Genomic DNA, 12403 nt, shown 5'->3' on the forward strand with positions numbered 1-12403 from the left:
TTTATTATAAATGAGATAAAATCATCAAATGTATACATTCAAGGTAAGACTTTTTTGGGGGGGGGATAGCCTGAGGAAAATAGCTGTTCTTCAGTCTGTTGGTGTGTGTTCTTAGGCCCCTGTACCTCCTGCCCAAGGGTAGCAGGGAGAACAGGCTGTTGTGTGTGTGTGTGTGTGTGTGTGTGTGTGTGTGTGTGTGTGTGTGTGTGTGTGTGTGTGTGTGTGTGTGTGTGTGTGTGTGTGTGTGTGTGTGTGTGTGTGTTATGTGTGTGTGTGTGTTATGTGTGTGTGTGTGTGTGTGTGTGTGTGTGTGTGTGTGTGTGTGTGTCTGTGGGTATGCTGGGTCTTTAATGACCTTCAGGGACTTCCTGTTGGTTGTATAGTTCCTGCAGGCTGGGCCGTGCACACCACCCTTCCTACACTGCAGCAAGTAAATCTAAGTAGGATGAAACATCTTAAATCAAGGTAATATGCTTGTTTTTTTGTCTGAGTGCACTAGTTTTAAGATATATTTTACTAATATTTGCTTATATTTTTTAAAGTCTTGGCAAGTGAAATTTCCTGTTCTGTTGGCAGATAGTTTTGCTTATTTTAAGTAATATTCCCCCATTTTATTGCTTTTTTTTCTTTCTTGTTTTTGAGAATGTTTGAGAGTGCCTTTTTGCAGTGTATAGGCTGGCCAGCTGACACCCATGGGGCTTTCACACCACCAAGGAAGCGTTCCGGTTCGCGGAGCAATTTGGAGCCACATGTAGTTTTGCGCTTTGCTGCCCTCCTCTGGCCGCAATACAAATGTGAAAATATTATATGTTTTCGAATAGCGGCAGTTGTGTCGTTTCAAACAAATAGAATATATATTAAGGCCAGTGATCAACCTCAACACTAGATTATAGTAAGCACTTTGTTTAGACTAAAACAGCATTCTTCACTGAATGTTGATGTGATCTCATCATGTGATCTCATTTCTTGTTCGCAACAAATTTATCATGGCCATTTAACACTATTTTAAGGCTAAAATCTGCATACTAGACCGTTATTCTGTGTCCATATTCTATGGGATCCGGATTGAAGTGGCCAGGTGTGGAAGCTGACCCTAACCCTAACCCTAAATCACAGCTGAATCTAAGCCACGCCCCCTTTGAAAACTCGGACAAACAAACAACGCTTCACTGAATCACGCTGTGACTGACTGACCCACCGTGACTGAATGACTTACAATGGCGGGAGTTGGCACATTTCTGATTTCTGATTTACCACAGCAAGTAATAGACATGTTTTTTGTTTAGTTTTTTAAGATGACAAGAATTTTGTCTAGAAGCTTTTCACCATCAGAGTTTTCTGCCTGTAGTGACTTTTTCTGTGATATGATTGGACAATTTCTATTTTGGGGCGTGGCTTAGCGATAGGTCAATTGAGTGTGCAGATGCAACACATTACGACAAGATGTGGATCCGATCTAGATGTGTAGATGATGTAAGTATTTACACATTGTTCTGTTCTTATCTTTCCTCAGGGGTCTGAAACAAACAAGAGGCCAAGATGTCTGAGTAAGTTTTCAAATGGCTTTTTATGATATAAACCACAAGCCTAAACAGAATATTCTCCTGTCCTATGAATGAAGTATTATGTTTGTATGGGATAATGTTGTTCCATACCTTAAAAGCAGTCTGTGGAGAATGACAAGATTAAAATCCCATTGGATCTGTATACTTACCCAATGTCACCAACTATCTAACATTTTGTAATCAAATCATCACTTAGTTGGTAACAACCTGCAGCATATTGTGTTATATATATATGTGTGTTCATTTAATGCTTTGACCACCAAAATATTTAAAATGGGTGTCCAGAACTTCCAGTTTGTTTGTTTTTATCACTATGTGTTCTTGTTTTTGTTGTTCTCATTGGAACATAGACACAGACACAGTATGACATAGACATAGACACAGTATGTTATGTTCTTCAAGACACAGCAGCATCCTGTTTTATAAAAAAGGAAATCTGCTATAAAGTATTTGAGGCAATACCAAAACCTAATTTAAAACCTAAAATATCATATTATCAAACTATACGTTTTCGCTCACAAACTTGCTGAATACTCTACTCCAGTAGACTGAAGGATGTTGTGTGTACTACATTGCATTGGCTCCTTTCTCGATGGTTGGAAAGAAATGAACTCTTTAACAGAAAGTTGATAACTATAACTTTCAATAGTCTGCCCTTATTGTTTCTTACAGTGTGTATTAAAATAAACGTGTTAATGTTTTATAACATTTTAAATAAGGTAATATGGATCTTTCTCTTATGTTGATAAAGATACAGTACGTATCAGCAACCTCAGTCATGAATTAACTTTGAATCCTTTTCTAAACCCTTTAGGAAAAAGATGTAATTGAGTCGCAAGCATCATCTGAAGGTAATCAAATTCTTTTTTTTTTATTGTAATTGAATGGTTGTATGGTAATTTTTTAACTGAACTAAACTTGATGTTTACCATGTCAAAAAAATCTGAATTTGTTCAGATTTGTTAAATCAGGCTTGTCTCTTGTCTCGTTTGTGTTCTGCAGTGTGATGCTCTTGATTGTGAAGGGCCCGCTGGAGCCAGAGGTTGTAGAAGCAAAACATGAGAGTCAGGTACATGGATATGACCTGCCACCCACTGGACCTGCCCTCCCACTAGACCTGCCGCCCCACTGGACCTGCCCCCAGGGGTAGACAGGGTGAAGCCGAAGGAGAGGAGAAGGTCAAGTACTCCAGATGAGAGAAGCCTCTCTGACTGGATGTTGAAGTCACCCAGTAGTACGAGCAGAGTGCCATCATCAGGGAAGGAGCTGAGAAGGTCATCCATCTCATCTGAGAAGTTACCGAGCTGACCTGGGGGGCGAAATATGACAACAATAGTGAAGTTTGACACACTAGACCTGACACACTAGACCTGCCCTCCCACTAGACCTGCCCTCCCACTAGACCTGCCCTCCTACTAGACCTGCCCTCCCACTAGACCTGCCCTCCCACTAGACCTGCCCTCCTACTAGACCTGCCCTCCTACTAGACCTGCCCTCCCACTAGACCTGCCCTCCTACTAGACCTGCCCTCCCACTAGACCTGCCCTCCACTAGACCTGCCCTCCCACTAGACCTGCCCTCCCACTAGACCTGCCCTCCTACTAGACCTGCCACCCACTAGACCTGCCCTCCCACTAGACCTGCCCTCCTACTAGACCTGCCCTCCTACTAGACCTGCCCTCCCACTAGACCTGCACTCCTACTAGACCTGCCCTCCCACTAGACCTGCCCTCCTACTAGACCTGCCCTCCTACTAGACCTGCCCTCCTACTAGACCTGCCCTCCCACTAGACCTGCCCTCCCACTAGACCTGCCCTCCCACTAGACCTGCCCTCCTACTAGACCTGCCCTCCCACTAGACCTGCACTCCTACTAGACCTGCCCTCCCACTAGACCTGCCCTCCCACTAGACCTGCCCTCCCACTAGACCTGCCCTCCTACTAGACCTGCCCTCCCACTAGACCTGCCCCCCCACTAGACCTGCCCCCCCACTAGACCTGCCCTCCCACTAGACCTGCCCTCCTACTAGACCTGCCCTCCTACTAGACCTGCCCTCCCACTAGACCTGCCCCCCACTGGACCTGGACCCACTGGACCTGCCTAGTTCATTGCAGGAACTGCAGGTATAGTATACTGAAACATTAATCAAACCTTTATTCAGAACGTTGCTGAGATACATGTTGAGTAGGTTTGAAGGATAGTTCACCCAGGGGACATCAATCCAGTCCCACAATCAAGACTTAAACATGCTTATTATTGGGTACATTGACTTCCATTGTTATTTAATTACAATTCTAATATTAACAGATCAGTGGCTAAACAAACCAAAGCCAAACCTAACCCTTGCACTCTGTCCTTGTCCACAGACTAGTTAAGATAGGCAAGTAAACAAATATGCAATTTTGTCATTTAGGTATCACTTTAATGTGATTCATTCGTTGAGGCCTAATGTTCCACATCGTGCAATAAGTGATGTGATTTAAAAAGTGAATGTGAATAGATTAAAGACAATAAAGCTGTGGCCTGGGGGGGTCCAGTGGTCTAGCACTGCGGTCTGCAGACATGAGCCTGCTGTCCACCCCCCGCACTAACCTACGGACCTTTGGGGACAGAGCCTTCAGCGTGGCTGCACCTACTCTCTGGAACTCTCTCCCCATTGTGATCCGCAACGCCCCCACCCTGGACTCCTTCAAAGCAGCCCTTAAAACCCATCTGTTCACCAAGGCCTTTGGCCCCTAGTCACTGTTTTTGTTTTGTTTTGTTTGTTTTCTGTTTTGTCTGTCTGACCATTTCCTCTAGAATTGTAAAGCGTCCTTTTTATGAAAGGCGCTATACAAATCCAAGTTATTGTTATTATTATTATTATTACAGTACACATGCCCATGTTGGCATGGGTTTGAATATGCCCCATGCCCTGCTGACATGCTCTCTCCCCCTTACTTTCCTGTCTGTCTTTGATTGAGAATGTTTATTTTGGTTACATATTATTTTTTTTTTACTTATACAATTCATAATACAGATCTAAAAAATGTACACAGTCACAATGCGTAACACCAGGACCAAAAAGATGTAGGCTAAAGCCATGGCTTATTGCGCCTACCCTTTTTACATGTATGTTTTTTTCATGAGTACATAATCAAAACATTGAAAGTTTTATAAACAACATTTCACTTCCACGCATCTTAACAGAAAACTCAAAAGTACCAAACAAAAAACGATATTAATGCGCCTACTCTTTTTACATTATGAGTGCATAATCAAGACATAGAAACATAAACAAAATCATGCTTACGCATGTTAACAAAAAGTTGAAAAATACCAAACAAAAACTATATTTATACCTCTGTTTTATACTTGTTAATCATCTTATTTTTTTGTAATTTTTAAAATCCTTTTAGTGTACTACATCTTCACTATATCTTTCCAATAAAATGAAAAATATGAGGTGGACTGCCCAACTAAAAAAATACAACATAAAAAGATAATAAATCGTTGATAAATAAATAATGTTTGTTCATAACTAAATACAGGAACTGTGCAAGAAAGTCCATCAACAGGTTGACAAGGTCGATGAAGAGAGATTATGCCATGGTGGGCATGTGTGACAAAGAGGTAAAGACCATTCCTAAACTCCCATTGTGCTTCAGTTGATGTTGATTTGGCCTTTCTCACCCAATTAGATTGATGACCTGAAGATTGAAGTGCACGACTTGAAGGGCAAGTTCAAGCAGCCAGCGTTGAGGAAAGTGCGTATGTCTGCTGATGCTATGCTCCAGGCTCTGCTGCGCTCCAAGCACAAGGTGACCATGGATCTGAGAGCCAACCTGAAACAAGTGAAGAAGGAGGTCAAAGAGGAGGTATGTAAAGCCTATAACATGGACTTTTTCACCAGACGCGGTCACAAATGTTTTATAAAAGACAGCTCTTGGGGTATGGTTAATCAGCAGTTGGCGAGCACTGTCTGCATCCTTAAGTTGCCTATTTGCTGTAAAAATGTTGCAGTTTGTGTTAGAAGACTAGATTAGTTTGTCACTCCCACCACACGTTGGTGCTGTATATCCATGGTTCAGCTGTTAGTTATATCCATAGTTCAAACATGACTATGACGCCCCCTATTGCCTCTCCAGAGACCTGCAGGTAAGAGAGAAGATTTCTTCATTTCATATTTACTCTGAAAACTGTTGGCAGTCCAGAGTAATAATATAAGATAAGACTTCATTGTCTCCAAAGGGAAATTTGTCTTAGACAGTTTGAATACTATACTAGAACTTTCCCAAGCCGTCTTGTCCATTGTACAGTTTGGGCTTTGAGCTGTACGGACAGATTGCCAAACCAGGTTGTAATGCCATAGTGTTGGATTGACTCAATGGCTCTGTAGAAAATGAGCATGATGTCCTTGTTGTCTCCGTAAACCTTGAGTCTGTGCAGGAAGTGAAGGTTCTGTTAAATGTACCAGCACACCTTCACCACAAGAGTGCGCCAGCACAAGCTACTGTCAATATGAACCCCGAAATATTGATATGAGCTGACTTACTCTATACCCTCCAGATGTATGGTTATGGGGCTCTGATCCCCCAATAGATTTCAGATAATCTCCACCATACTTTCCCACATTCAGCTCAAGTGTTGGTGGTGTTTGTCGCATCATCGTCATCAAGGATGTCTACATGGCTGTCCCACAGCTGTCTGTCACTGACAGCTTTTCTGTCATGCTGAAAAGTGCAGTATGTATGGTTGCAAAATCCAGTAAAGACAGATTTTATTCTAAATACAGAGATGCTGAGAATCAGCTTCTTCAATAGCAGCTCCTATGAAGACCACGGCCACACCAGTCCAAACTTCATTACACATCGAGCCAATTCATCAGAGCAACGCATCTAGATATTTTGCCCTTGCGTCATGCCTCCGCTCCTTTTGGGGGGAAAACAATCCCTGTAGTTTGACATGGCGGTAACTTAAAATTTGAGGACTTTACCAATTAAATAATAATAATTTAAAAACCTTGTGAGTAACTTGGAATCAACCTTGTATCGTTCTTGCCCCTGTTTTGTATGAAAGTCGCATTATTTTATTCTATTTATTCATATCGTTCTTGCTCCTGTTTTATATTTTATATGAAAGTCCCATTGTTTTATCCTATTGCTCTGATCAAATTGTATTTAGTCTATTTTTTGTTGTTGATCTGGTGTTGTTTTATTGTGTAATTGTGCTGTTTGTTTTGGCTGTGGAAACTTGATGTTTGAGCTGCTGTCTTGGCCAGGCTTCCCTTGAAAAAGAGATCATTGTGTCTCAATGGGACCGACCCTGGTTAAATAAAGTTAAATAAATAAAATAAATAAAAATAATAGCATAAAATAATCCGTTTTACATGGTAAGTCTGTAGGGACTTGACTGGAAGGGTCCCACTGTTTACCATTTGCATCCTCTTTTACTGTCCTTCGCTCTTTGGGAGAAGTAAAGAAAATCGTAAACTAGGACTTTTTAAAATATTTGACAAAATACTATGTAGCAGCTTTTAGGCATGGAGACACTAGCTTTTCCAATAAGGCACCAGCACGCTTGTTCCACACTTGTGGTCGTTCTGACAGGGAGATATGACTGCAGCAGTCTAGCTGGGCTACCCTACTGTGTGGTGTGTAGCCCCCCCCCCCCCCCCCCCCCCCCGGTATGATGCGCTGGTACCCTGTAGTAAGAACTTACAGGATATGCTCCCTCAAGGCTTTGTACCATCAATGATTTCACTTAAAGACAAATATTTGACTGTGAAACTTCTCTTGTGCTATTGACATATATCAACCTTACAGGAAAGGGAAACCAAGGATATCATTTTTTAAATCAAGTATACAAGACTGTGTGTACAAAAATAGCACTATAGGAACTACATATTCCAAGGCCAAACACTGGGGCACAGTAGATGTCATCATTGAACCTGATATAACGTCAAGTAGTATGATTCAGGTATAAAATAAGAATAGAATGCTATCATTATAAATATTTGAGATTAATTTTGTGATGAAAACCGGCGAGTGTTGAGTTATATTCGTAATGAATGAGTGTTGTATATGTCACAGTCTCAGTTTTCAGCTGCTAGTGGTCGCTGTTTCACACCTGTTGTTCAACATATCGACTGTTATCAGTTTATCCAGAATAAATGGGAGAAAGAGAGAAGTCTGTGTCCTGGGCCTTGACTCCTGCACGGCTAGTAGATGTATGCAGCTGATTGCTAGATGTATACAGCTGATTGCTAGATGTATACAGCTGATTGCTAGATGTATGCAGCCAATCACAACTTAACATGTTGGAGAGAGGATGATTATGAACAAGCGTGTAGTGTGTGTGGGGAGACTCAGCACCAGACTGAGATGGCCGCAAAGGAAATGTCTTTCATTAGAGCTGGTTACAATCTCCCAACTATTTTGGTGTACACTTATTTACATTTACCTGTTTGCCATTTAGCAGACGCCTTCTTCCAAAGCAACTTACAATCGATACATTTGACTAAGCAAGTAAATCATCAATTCACCCGTTCTAGCAGGAAGAGTCATCTAGCTCAGGCCAGGGGCCATTGGCAGTCGTCGTGAAGAAATATTTAAAAAATGTTTTTATAGACACTTTTATAGAGCAGTGTGTTAATCACAGTGTGTTAATCACAGTGTGTTAATCACACATTTATTGTTAGGCTTGACTGACACTGGTTAAAGTCACAACAGTGGGGCCATTGGCAGATGTCGTGAAAACATATTTTAAAAATGTTTTTATAGACACTTTTATAGAGCAGTGTGTTAATCACACATATTGTTAGGCTTGACTGACACTGGTTAAAGTCACAACATTGTACCTGCCCTGGAGGGGGATTTTGACCAATCCCTTATAATATAGGTTAAAAATCCAGTTGATGAGGAACAGAGAGGACAGACATGCACTTCTGGCACCAATAATAAAATGGGTGGAGCTGACGTTCTCTATAGGAGCTACTATACGCTGGTATATGATGATTGCATCACACTCAAAGAGTATCATGACAACAAGCAAGTTTGTATTGCAAGCTCCATAGCAGAGATGTAAATATAGCTATTTTTATTATATATATCTTTTTTAAATATATATATATATTGTGATCAGATATTTTTGAGAAGTAATGTGAACCTGTTGTTAATATAGCTGATACATCTTCTAACCTGCACAGTTGTTCACTCTGTCTCAGTTTCTGGGGTGATGGGGAAAGTGAATTTTATTACAATGAGATCAAGTTTGACAGCCACATAGTCTGCATTATCATGTCAGCATTACTGTGCTGTGGCTTGTTTAGGTGTCTCCAGTGACATTCCATTTAGTCGTTCCTCACACTGTCTCCGTTTCTGGGATGATGGTGATTAAGTGAAGTAATGAACACTAGTAAAAATGTTAATGTTGGGATCCAGTTTGACTGCCAAATATGAACATTTCCATGACACCTTTGGGTGCCAGAGAGGTTTCACTGTGGCAGGAACGGCATGTGAGGTGTTGAATGACCAGATGGAGGGAACGTTTATTTGTTTATTTTATTGGAAGGATCCCCATTAGCTATACCCATAGGCATGAGCTACTTTTAGTGGGGTCCACATTTAAAACATACATTACAAATAACATTTAACATATAAAACATACTTAAATTACAAATATCAAACATTAAAATATATCATACATCATACAATTTTACATTTGGCATAATATAAAACACGTATATATCTAGTTGGAGTCCACATTTAAAACATACATTACAAGTAACATTTAACATATAAAGCAGGAATGATTATAAAGAGAACGGTATTTATTACAACAACATAATGGATTATCAGGACATACACTAGGGCTGCCTGTGTGCAGTAGCAAGAACGGTGGCTCCTATGACAGTATCATTCAAATGGCATATTGTGAATGTTCTCATCCTCTCTCTTTAGCTTGTAGCCCTGGCAACAAAATAGAACATGGTTAAGATAAAACAGCAATGGCATTTCAATGTGTTATTCAAACAAACATTTGATATGTTGCTGGAAATATGGAAAATAATAAAGGCATGGCATCTCATCTGAGGCTCAATGCACATTCTTTGCGACTTCTCCTGTACTCCCCTGCCTTCAAACTGGATGAGGTAAGATCTTGGTTAAGGACCTCCTTTACCATGCCCATGCGGTTGAACCCTCGGGGGGTTCTGCATCCTCAGACAGGACCTGTGGCGGATGGCTCGCCTTGGACGTAGCTCAGCTTTTGGGAGAGTCTTTTCTTCTGGAGCTGGGCCTTGACTTGTTGGTTCCATGTAGGCTCCAGTAGCTGTTTGCTGACTGGGAGGTTGGTACGTGTTTGAATGAATGAATGAATGGACTTTATTGTCATTGCTACAGTACAGGTACCAAACAACGACATTTAGGAGGGGTGGCTCCCCTGGTGTTAGGAAAGGGAAGAAAAAAAAAACACTTTAAAAAAAAAATCACAAGAAGGGAAGGAGCTGGTTTACATAAATAAAGGCTATGTACACTATCCACTGTACTATACTGTACAGATAGACGACTAGGGTTGTCATATTGCACAATAGTATTGTTTCACGTTATTTAAAGTGTCACAGTTTGCAGGCTTGAAATGTACATGTTTGTGCGTCAGCACTACACCTGATTGTTTCAGTCCAGCAGCTGCCATACAATCCGTCCAGACTGTCCAGGGCCCAGAACTTAGGTCTTTGCTGTGTTCAGGGCCTGGACGGCCCTGTGGTAGAAGCTGTTCTTCAGTCTGTTTGTCTTAGCGGCCAGGGTCCTGAACCGCCTTTTCGAGGGCAGCCTGGTAAAGTGTTCGTACCCAGGGTGGGTCGGGTCCCTGGAGATCTTGGAGGCCTTCCTGAGACAGCGTGTGTTGTACAGCTCTTCCAGAGAGGGGAGGGGGGCGCCGGTGATCTTCTGTGCTGTTCTCACGACTCTCTGTAGCGCATTTCTCTCCGCTGTTGTGCAGCTGGAGAACCAGTTGCAGATGCCGTAGGTGAGGATGCTCTCCACTGCGCCGCGGTAGAAGGTCACCAGTATCTCCTGCTTTGCCTTGACGTAAGTCTTTGTGCAGGTGAGCCTAGCTGTGTATCTCCAGGGATGGTTCTCAGGTTCAGTAGGTTTAGAAACATGTCTGTTCCATCTCTTTTTGGACTTTTCCATCAGCTACTTTGCACTACGGACTGCTCCTCTCAGCTAAACCGTTACCGGTTACCAGCTAAACCGTTACCGTCTGTGGGAATTCTGGGCTGCTGGTGACGTGCTTGAAGTCACCCTGTGTGGTGAAGTCTTTGAACTGCTGACTGGTATACTTCTGTCTAGCATTGTCTGAGATGAGTAGGTGTGGTGACCCATGAACCGAGAAATGTCGTTTCACTTTTGTGATGACTGATGTGGATGTGTCAATGTCCTTGAGTTGGTCGATCACATACCAACCTGAATACTCAATACTTGAGCTAGTGCTTACCATTCCATTCCAGGATGCCTGTCTGTCACCACTGTAGACCAAGGCAGGTCTGGGAACTGGGTGTAGCTGGAGTGGTTCTATCGGCTGATGTGGTTGTGTGCTGTTACACACAGAGCATGAGAGCGTTGCATTGTCAATGTCTGTTTCTCATGGTGGGCCAGAACGCGACACCTCGGGCTCTGCGTTTTAGTTGACTCCGCACCTGGGTGGTCTCTGGGCACAGTGTTTGTGCACTCTCTCTGTAGCGACTGAGAAATAACTGTTTGGTGGCCTTTCGTGATGATTCCTCCTCCTCAACCGTGAGCTCGTCTCGGAAGGGGAAGAAGACCGGGTGGCTGGTGGAGCGCTGTGCTGTTTGGTAGGCCACCCGTGTTTGATAACGGAGATCAGTTGCATCCTCTGCCGTATGTCTCCATAGTTCCTGTGGCTGACCGCCTTCACCTCAAAGTCACAAAGTTCTTCTCGTTCTTGTGCTGAAGCGTGGATGCCCTGGGGGGCTTGTGACAAGAGTGCCGACCAGGTACATGTGTTTCCCTTTCTCGCAGGCGAGGTTGATGTTGTATTTCTGCAGCTGTAGCATCATCACGTTGGAGTCGAGCTGGCGCTATGGAGAGATCGGCTTTCTGATTGATTGAAGGTCGCTTTTTACGATCGCTGGCTTTCCGTAAGACATAGTAGTTGGATTTTTAACAGGCAAACACAACTGCTAGAAGTCCCTGCGTAGGCGTGTTTCGGTCTGTGTCAGCGTTTCCCGATGCGTAAGGCGATTGGTCTGCCTCCCTGCAAGCACGCTGCTCCAAATCCGTGTCGCAAAAGCGTCACAGGTGAGTGTGACGGGGTCGATCGACGTTGTAGCGTGACAGGACAGGTGGACTTGGAGATGCATTTCTTCAAAGTGTCATATGCGTCCCGGTGCTGCTTCTGGCCAGCAACACACTGTGTCTTTGTGTGTGAGCTGTCTCAGTAGAGCCGAAAGGATCATCTTCCCAAGATAACTGATCTTACCATGGAAGCGCTGGAGTGCCGTGACGTCCTCAGGGGCAGGCATTTCTGTGATTGCTTTGGCTTTGGGATGGATCTGCTTTTAGTGCCATCACTGGCGAAACACATGGCCGACATAACTGACCGTAATTTTCAAATCCTTTATAAAAGTCTATATAAATGTATGTAGGCCATTGCGACTTTTTATGTTCTGCATATTTAGGCGTAATGTAGGCTTTATGAATGCTACATTACACCACTCTTAAGTAAAGTCATACCAAGGTAGTATACTACAGTATGTATGTTTTCTGAGTTTCAGTGTGGCCAGAGGGGGCAGCAATGCACAAAACTGTGATTAATTGTTAATGTAATTGGCTTTG

General features: G+C 42.7%; 1 pseudogene across 1 annotated transcript; it reads left to right on the plus strand.

Annotated features, from left to right (window-relative positions):
* Positions 1-1539: 1539 nt before the first annotated feature.
* On the plus strand, positions 1540-11677 carry LOC308165321 (troponin I, fast skeletal muscle-like; annotated as a pseudogene). The gene is made up of 7 exons: positions 1540-1547; positions 2568-2634; positions 3629-3688; positions 5096-5177; positions 5246-5422; positions 11288-11400; positions 11614-11677. The product of its transcript is annotated as a troponin I, fast skeletal muscle-like (transcript).
* The last annotated feature ends 726 nt before the right edge of the window (positions 11678-12403 follow it).

The sequence above is a fragment of the Nansenia antarctica genome (assembly GCF_963989245.1).
Source record: "Nansenia antarctica genome assembly, chromosome: 9".
Lineage (NCBI taxonomy): Eukaryota > Metazoa > Chordata > Actinopteri > Argentiniformes > Microstomatidae > Nansenia > Nansenia antarctica.